This window comes from Pinus tabuliformis, chromosome 9, assembly GCF_031772625.1.
Source record: "Pinus tabuliformis cultivar Carrire ecotype Pingquan chromosome 9, CPIR1, whole genome shotgun sequence".
Classification (NCBI taxonomy): Eukaryota; Viridiplantae; Streptophyta; class Pinopsida; order Pinales; family Pinaceae; genus Pinus; species Pinus tabuliformis.
Window position 1 is genome coordinate 965,237,616 of NC_142307.1, and position 9,269 is coordinate 965,246,884.

General features: G+C 38.8%; 1 pseudogene; it reads left to right on the forward strand.

Annotated features, from left to right (window-relative positions):
- The first annotated feature begins 1,761 nt into the window (after positions 1 to 1,761).
- Positions 1,762 to 5,190, forward strand: LOC149151941 (pentatricopeptide repeat-containing protein At1g20230 pseudogene; annotated as a pseudogene).
- The last annotated feature ends 4,079 nt before the right edge of the window (positions 5,191 to 9,269 follow it).

A 9,269-nucleotide genomic window follows, 5' to 3' on the forward strand; every position in this document is an offset into this window, starting at 1 on the left:
TTATAGGACCATAATGATAAACCCTTTGTTTGCAAAGTTATTTGGAAGCATGCTAGAAAATAAAATCAGCAAGTGGGCAAAAGGAAGAGATAAGCATGCTAAAGGGCAAACAAGTTTTAGACCTAAACATTCCACAGTTGATCATTGTATAACTTTAAGGCACATCATTGAAAAATTTTGGGAGAAAAAAGAAGAAGTCTTTTGTTGCTTTGTTGATTTCAGAAAAGTGTTTGACACGGTTCTTAGAGATAAGCTTTGACACATAATGGAGGAACTTGGGGTACCTAAACATTTGAGAGCAACTGTGCATATGTTGTATGAAGAAGTGAAAGTCAAAATTAGAACTTTAGTAGGAATTTTTGAAAGTTTTAGAAGTGATATCGGGGTCAAGCAAGGTTGTCCACTGTCTCCTACCCTTTTTGGTTTATATACCGACAAGCTTGAGGAGTGGTTAAATTCGCAAGGGGGCGATGGTATCTATTTGGGTAAGTTGTTATAAGGCTTTTTTTGTATGCAGATGACCTTATTCTAATTGCTAAATCTACTCTTGGTTTGCAAGAACATTTACTATCCCTTGAGCATTTTTGTAGAAGGGTGGGGATGCAAGTCAACATAAGCAAAACGAAAGTAGTGGTTTTCTCTAAAAAAAGAAAACATAACCAACATAAGTTCTTTTGAAGGCAACATTCTGGAAGAAGTTGCGGATTACAAATACCTTGAAATTGACTTCAACAAAAATATAAGCTGGGATGGCTGTAGAAAGAAAATAACCTTAGGGGGTGGGAAAACATTTTATGCTTTTCAAAATAGGTGTAGAGAGGTAGAGTTATGGGACTGGAAAACCACTCAAACTCTTTTTAGGCTTTTAGTGATTCCAATGATTCTCTATGATTGTGAACTGTGGGCCAGCAGTACGTTCGACATGCAGTGGAAACAAATTGAGAAAATTCAGAAGTGTTTGATTACAAACAAATTCAAAATTAAAAGTGCAGTTCCTTATGCTATCTTGTTAAGTGACACAGGGACTGCTCCTATTGAAGCAATTTTTATGGTGTGAGTCATAAGGTATTTAAAAAAAATTGAGCAAATAGAAGAGGGTAGATGGCCTAAGGTTGTCTTTAATGACATATTGTGCAAAAGAAAAAAGACTTGGATGTAGCAAAATAACAAATGGTTTAGTAAATAGGGTATTTGCTTGAACACGTGTCCCATAAACAATAAAGAGATAAAAGCTTTTGTTATGGATAAGTTCCACAAGCATACTTGGGATAAGGAGCTAGGGAGAAAGAAAAAATATTATATTGAAGTGTTTAATCCCACTCATAATCATCAACAAAAAACGTACATAGAGGCCAATATTTCTTGGAGAGCCAAAATTCTTATTGCTCAGTTAAAGACTAATTCTCATCAACTTCGTTGTGAAACAGGGCGCTGGAAAAGGTCAAAAGAAGAGTGGGAGGAAAGAGTATATATTTTTTGTTCTTTCAGAAAAGTGGAAACATAAAAACATTTCATTTTAGAATGTGAGGCCTTCAAAGGCAATAGGGAAAGTTATGTAGATATTATGGCAGCTAGCCTATGGGATAATCTATTTAGCGAGGGGTTTGTCGAGAAGTTGGGAACGTTTATTGTGAGACTTCACAAGAAAATGGCCTAATACATCAACCAGATGAAGAAACAATGTCTCATAAACTATCTTTAACCTCATAAGCATTAAAATAATTTTCTTTCTTTCTTTCTTACATGCAATTGCTTTGATCAAAACTCTTACCACCTATGGGCCACTGAACTCAGCTCAACTCCATTTTCTTAACTACATGCCTTCTTTCCTGTTTTCTGACATACATGCCTTCATTCATGTAATCTACGCAACATTTCATGAGAAGGGTTGTTAATTGAACAAATTTTGGGCTCTGTGCGTGCGTGCAGTTTCTCTGTCCCCCTACCTGGTCAAATCCTTTTCTTTGCCGCATAGATTTTTGCTCAGCTCAAATACCTTTGTAATTGCCTGTATGCTTTTTTATACTACACTTATTTTCTCTCTCCAACTCCGTTTGAGAGACGAGTGGAATTTGACATCAATTCCCTCCAGCTCAGTTTGAGGAACTGATATTCCCCATATCGTGGTTTGGATAAAGGCATTGTGAGGGGACTATAGTCACTTATGCTAGCATACAATTCACCCAAAATGAATGACATCTCTGTGTGCATCGTATAAGTTCGCTGATTGGATTCAGATACCCAACCATAAAACCATTCACATGCGTTTGCTGTTTGGATTCAAACACCAGACCATAAAACCATTTACTACAGCAGCAGCTACAACGAGGAATGCTGCCATGATTACAAGGATACCTTCTTATAATATAAAGGCAAAATTTCAGGGTGTCAACGTTACACACGCCATTGACACAGACGCCTATGACTTCTTGTTGCAGGAATGTGTCAACATGAGAACCCCATCAGAAGGCCAGAAAGCCCATGCCCAGATGCTCGTCACTGGAGTACTAACTCAAAGTGTTTTCTTAGCAGCTAAGCTTATCGGCATGTATGCCTACTGTGGAAGTATGAAGGATGCACGCCAAGTGTTTGACAAAATTCCGAAGCGAAATGTGTTCGCATGGAATGCTATTATCAGAGGTTGTGTCAGGGATGGACACTGCCAGGAAGCCCTTAAGCTGTATTACCAAATGCAACAGGAAGGACTGAGTGGAGACAGTTACACCTTTCCAATCGTCCTCAAGGCATGCGCTGAGATTGCGGCTCTGGAGCAGGGCGAGGAAATTCACAGGTCAGTAGTCAGAGGTGGACTAGAGTTGCATGTCAATGTGGCTAATGCCCTTATATCCATGTATTGGAAATGTAGGAGAATTGAGAATGCACGCCAACTGTTTGACAAAATGTCTGTGAGAGATGCTGTTACATGGAATACCATGATTGCAGGATATTTTGAAATTGGGAATTGTGAAGAGGCCGGAAAACTATTTGATGAAATGCAGATGGGAAAGTCGAAACCTGATGTGATAACTTGGAGCGCGATGATATCCGGGTATGAGCAGAATGGTCACGGTAATGACGCAGTGAGGTATTTCTCTAAAATGCAGCTGGCTGGTGTGAAAGCCAATTCAGTCACTATTGCCAGTGTTCTCGCTTCTTGTGCAGATTTAGCAGCGCTGCAACAGGGCAAGGAAATCCATAACTATATGATAAAAAATGGATTTGAATCATATGTTTTTGTGGGGAATGCACTGATTCACATGTATGCAAAATGCTTAAAATTGGATGATGCATACGAAGTGTTTTCCAATATGCTAGAGAGAGATCTGATCTCATGGAATGCAATAATTTCATGTTATGCTTTGAATGGTAATTGTAAGGATGCGATGGGACTCTTTGATCAACTTCAAATGACAGGAATGAACCCAAATGTAATTACATGGAGTGCAGTGATTGCTGGGCATACTCAATTCGGTCATAGTGTTGAAGCCTTGAATCTCTTCAGTCGAATGCAACTTGCAGAGGTGAAGCCTAACTCAGTTACAGTAGCAACTATTTTGCCTTCATGTGCTGACTTGGCGGCTCTGCAGCGTGGTAAGGAGCTTCATAACCACACAATAAGAAATCATTCAGAGTCAAATGTCATTGTGGGGAATGCTCTTATAGACATGTATGCCAAATGTGGAAGTTTAGAATGTGCACGCAGTGTGTTTGACAAAATGGTTGAAAGAGATGTGATATCATGGAATGCAATTATTGCAGGGTATCGAATGCATGGGCACGGGGAAGATGCCTTGACATTTTTTTATGTAATGCAACAGGCAGGCATTAAGCCAGACCATATCACCTTCATTGCTGTTTTGTCTGCATGCAGTCATGCTGGGCTTGTGGATGAAGGCTGGAGATATTTTGATTGCATGACTCAGGAGTATGGTATCTTTCCCAGGGTTGAGCACTATGCCTGCATGGTTGACATCCTTGGCCGTGCTGGGCAGTTGGACGAGGCATACAACCTAATCAAAAGGATGCCACAAAAACCTAATGCTTGTGTATGGGGGGCCTTGCTTGGTGCATGCAGAAAACATTACAACATAGAGCTAGCAGAATGTGCTGCGAAACACCTTTATGAGCTGGAGCCTAAAACCACTGGAAACTATATTCTGCTGTCAAATATTTATGCTGCATCTTGCAGGTGGGAGGATGCAGCAAAAGTAAGAACACTGATGAAAGATAGAGGGTTAAACAAGAAGCCGGGATGCACATGGATTGAGGTCAAGAACAAAGTTTATTCATTCGTTGTAGGCGACACTTCACACCCACAGTTAAATGAAATCTATTTGACGTTAGACAGTTTGGCTGGGCAAATGAAAGCAGAAGGCTATGTGCCGGACACAAATTTTGCATTGCATGATGTGGACGAGGAGGAGAAGGAACATATCCTTTATGGTCATAGCGAGAAGCTAGCTATTGCTTTTGGTCTTATGAGCACACCCCCTGGGATGTCTATCAGGATCACCAAAAACCTTCGAGTATGTGGTGATTGCCACAGTGCAACCAAATTTATTTCCAAAATTGCTGGGCGAAAAATCATTGTAAGGGATTGGAATCGTTTCCATCATTTTGAAGATGGCTTATGTTCTTGTGGGGATTATTGGTGAAGTTAATTGGAAGAGGTGACAATGATGAGATTACTAGGGTAAATTTTGCCTTGCGCTTGTTGCCATGCCACGCACTGGGTACTCCTTTATTCTGAATTGCAATCTTGGAAATTGAAAGCATAATGATATTCCAATGCAAGAGATTCAATCATGCAGGTTCGGTGACTTGAGGGACATAACTTATTTTGAGGAGACAGGGTTATTGCCATTGTTTCAAGGATCTGCCTCATTCTGTGAGGTTTATTGATGATCGCAAAATGAGAGAGGCAACATGACCGGCTTGTGCCATATCAACTTCTGCCTTATGTTTATTCTTAGCATAAGATGTGCTAGTTTTACTGCTGAAGGCAGGTTTCGAGGGGAGGGGGGAGGGTTGTTCATAATAATGGCACTGGAATGCTAACAGTGCGATTTAGTGCAGTTTGTAAGTTCAGAAACATGAACTTCAGCACAATTGCATATGGCAAATCTGGAAATTAAACCTCGACATTTGTGGTGATGGATTAACAAAGCTGCAGTAACAACTCTTTATTTCCCTGAGGGTAAAAGAATTCTTCATTTTCTACTTTCTCCATTCTCTAGATGCAAGGAAATTTTGGTATTGAATTTTATGGTCAGTTATGACTCAAACAAAGTAAAAAATCCGCAACATCCTTTTCATCTTGTAGGAGGGAATAAGTAATATATGAAAGTTAAGAGATTAAAGAACTTACCACTATCGTGAGATCAGCCCTTCACATACTTGTCAAGGAATCTCCACTGATTCAATATAAGCATCTTTCCAAACTAGGAGTACGTTTCTAAAGTTGCATTGCACTTACAAAGTGCTGTGTAGAAGGGCTTGGTCCTAGTTTCTAGGATAAGTTATAAGAACATTGGATAACTCATAATCACCTTTATGGGAAGCCCAATAGCATATACTTTATGCATTGAAATGTGGATATTTGTGGGTTGTTCCTAAGAAGCTCCTTAATCTTATCTTCCAAGAGGCCAAACTTGTTAAATGCTTCAATTTATTTTCCAATAATTCATGTGAATTAGACTTAATTGTAGTAAGGACATCGACAATTTTTTTGAGGTTTTTGTCAATACCTTTTTTATCCCTAATACATCAGTAGTGGATGGTGTACGTCGATAGGAATGATCATAAGTTAACAATTAAAAAAAATATTATGTATAAGAAATTTAAAATAAATTTTATTGAAATTATTAGGGTTACAGTTATATAAATATATTATTGAAATTAGTGCAATTGAACTAGTTGAAATTACGTTAATATTATTCCTTTATATTTATACTGAGCACTTATCATCTAAGTTATGATAATTTAAATTACAAAACTTCCATAAATTGGAGATACATCAGCTTTAATACATAAGCGCATCCATGATCAGTTTTTGCCAATATACCTCCAACGGCTGTCGCTTAGTATTTGTCATATAATTATTTGGACATTGGCTTGGCTCTATATGGCTCTTCTGGGAAGCATTTGCGAAATTTTTTGCATACCATACATCAAGCAATATTATAGACAACAGAAATTTAGCCTTCACAGAAAATTAGGGCCGAAATATAAAAAAAGAACTTGGGTTGTCATGTTGAGAAAAGCAATGGAAAAATTGTGCTTCTCCTTGTAGAATATATGTAGAATATATTTGACTACATTGACAACATGAATAGCCCACACACTTTTGCACCCAGAGTGATTTTCTAGCAACCAAGCTTGTTGGCATGTATGCTTGCTCTAGAAGTATGAAGTATGCACGTCAGGTGTTTGATAACATTCCCAAGCAAAATATTTTTGCATAGAGTGCGACTATCCGAGGTTATGTCAGGGATGGACTCTGCCAAGAAGCCCTCAAGTTGTATTATTAAATGCAACCAGAAGGACTAACCACAGACAATTACACCCTTCCGATCATCCTCAAGGCGTGAGCCGAGATTGTGGCTCTGGAGCAGGGTAAGGAAATCCATAGGTTAGTAGTCAGAGGTGGGTTAGAGTTGCATGTCAATGTGGCTAACGCCCTTATAGCTATGTATGTGAAATGTAGGAGGATGAGCTGAGATTGTGGCTCTGGAGCAGGGTAAGGAAATCCATAGGTTAGTAGTCAGAGGTGGGTTAGAGTTGCAGGTCAATGTGGCTAATGCCCTTATAGCTATGTATGCGAAATATATGAAAACTGAGAATGCACGCCAAGTGTTTGACAAAGTTTGTATGAGATGCAGTTACAAGGAACACCATGATTGCAGGATATTTTGAAATTGCGAATTGTAAGGAGGCTAGAAAAATTGTTCGATGAAATGTAGCTGGGAAGGTGGAAACCTTGTGGGATAACTTGGATCAAGGTGATATCCAGGTATGAGCAAAATGGCCACAACGATGCAGTGAGGTCTTTCTCTAAAATGCAGCGTGCTGGAGTGAAAGCCAATTCAATCACTATTGTCAGTGTTAATAAAATCCATTACTATGATAAAAAATGGATTTGAATCATATATTTTTGTGGGGACTGCACTGATTCACATGTATGCAAAATGCGGAAAAATGGATGATGTAGTCCGTTCTTTTTCTAAAATGTAGCTGGCTGGAGTGAAAGGCAATTCAATGACAATTGGCAGTGTTCTCACCTCTAGTGCAGATTCAGCTACACTGAAACAGGGTAAGGAAATCCATAACTATGTGATAAAACATGGATTTTAATTTAATATTTTTGTGGGGAATGCCCTGATTCACATGTATGCAAAATGCGGTAAAATGGAAGATACATACCAAAGTGTTTGCCAATAGGCCAGAGAGAGATATGATCTCATGGAATGCAATAATTTCATGTTAGGCATTGAACGGATATTTTGATGAGGCGTTGGGAGTCGGGACACTTTGATCAACTTCAGATGATTGGAATGAACCCAAATGTAATTACATGTAGTGCAGTGATTGCAGGGTATACTCAATTCAGTCATCCTGTTGAAGCCTTGAAACTCTTTAGTTGAATGCAACTTGCGGAGGTGAAGCCTAACTCTGTTACCATAGCAATTATTTTGCCTTCATGTGTTGACTTAGTGGCCTTGCAGTGTGGTAAGGAGCTTCATAACTACACAATCAGAAATCATTCAAGAGTCAAATGTCATTGCGGAGAATGCTCTTATAGACATGTCATGTATGCCAAATCCAGAAGTTTTAGAACATGCACATAGTGATAAAACTTGGATTTGAATTTTATATTTTTGTGGGGAATACCCCGATTCACACGTATGCAAATTGCGGTAAAATGGAAGATACATACCAAAGTTTTTGCTAATATGGAAGAGAGGGATATGATCTCATGGAATGCAATAATTTCATGTTATGCATTGAATGTATATTTTGATGAGGCATTGGGAGTCGAGACACTTTGATCAACTTCAAATGACTGGAATGAACCCAAATGTAATTACCTGTAGTGCAGTGATTGCAGGTTATACTCAATTCAGTCAGTGTTGAAGCCTTGAAACTCTTCAGTCGAATGCAACTTCTAGAGGTACAACCTAACTTTGTTACCATAGCAAGTATTTTGCCTTCATGTGCTGACTTAATGGCCTTGTAGTGTGGTAAGGAGCTTCATATATACACAATCAGAAATCATGCAGAGTCAAATGCCATTGTGGGGAATGCTCTTATTGACATGTCATGTATGCCAAATCTGGAAGTTTTAGAACATGCACGGAGTGATAAAACATGGATTTGAATTTTATATTTTTGTGGGGAATTCCCTGATTCACATATATACAAAATGTGGTAAAATGGAAGATACATACCAAAGTGTTTGTCAATATGCTAGAGAGGGATATGATCACATGGAATGCAATAATTTCATGTTATGCATTGAATGGATATTTTGATGAGGCATTGGGAGTTGGGACACTTTGATCAACTTCAAATGACTGGAATGAACCCAAATGTAATTACATGTAGTGCAGTGATTGCAAGGTATATTCAATTCGGTCATAGTGTTGAAGCCTTGAAACTGAAACTCTTCAGTCGAATGCAACTTGCAGAGGTGAGGCCTAACTCTGTTACCATAGCAATTATTTTGCCTTCATGTGTTGAGTCGCTGACTTATCTGCCTTGCAGTGTGGTAAGGAGCTTCATAACTACACAATCAGAAATCATTCAGAGTCAAATGTCATTGCGGGGAGTGCTCTTATAGACAATTCATGTATATGCCAAATCTGGAAATTTTAGAACATGCATGGAGTGATAAAAGATGGTTTTGAATTTTATATTTTTGTGGGGAATGCCCTGATTCACATGTATGCAAAATGCGGTAAAATGGAAGATGCATACCAAGTGTTTGTGGTAAAATGGAATATGCACACAGTGTGTTTGACAAAATGGTTGAAAGAGATGTGATATCATGGAATGCAATTATTGCAGGGTATCAAATGCATGGGCACGGGGAAGATGCCCTGATACCTTTTAATGAAATGCAACAGGCAGGCATTAAGCCAGAACATATCGCCTTCATCGCTATTTTGTCTGCATGCTGTGATGTTGGGCTTGTGGATGAGGGTTGGAGATATTTTGATTCTATGGCTTATGAGCATGGTATCTTTCCTGGGGTTGAGCACTATGCTTGC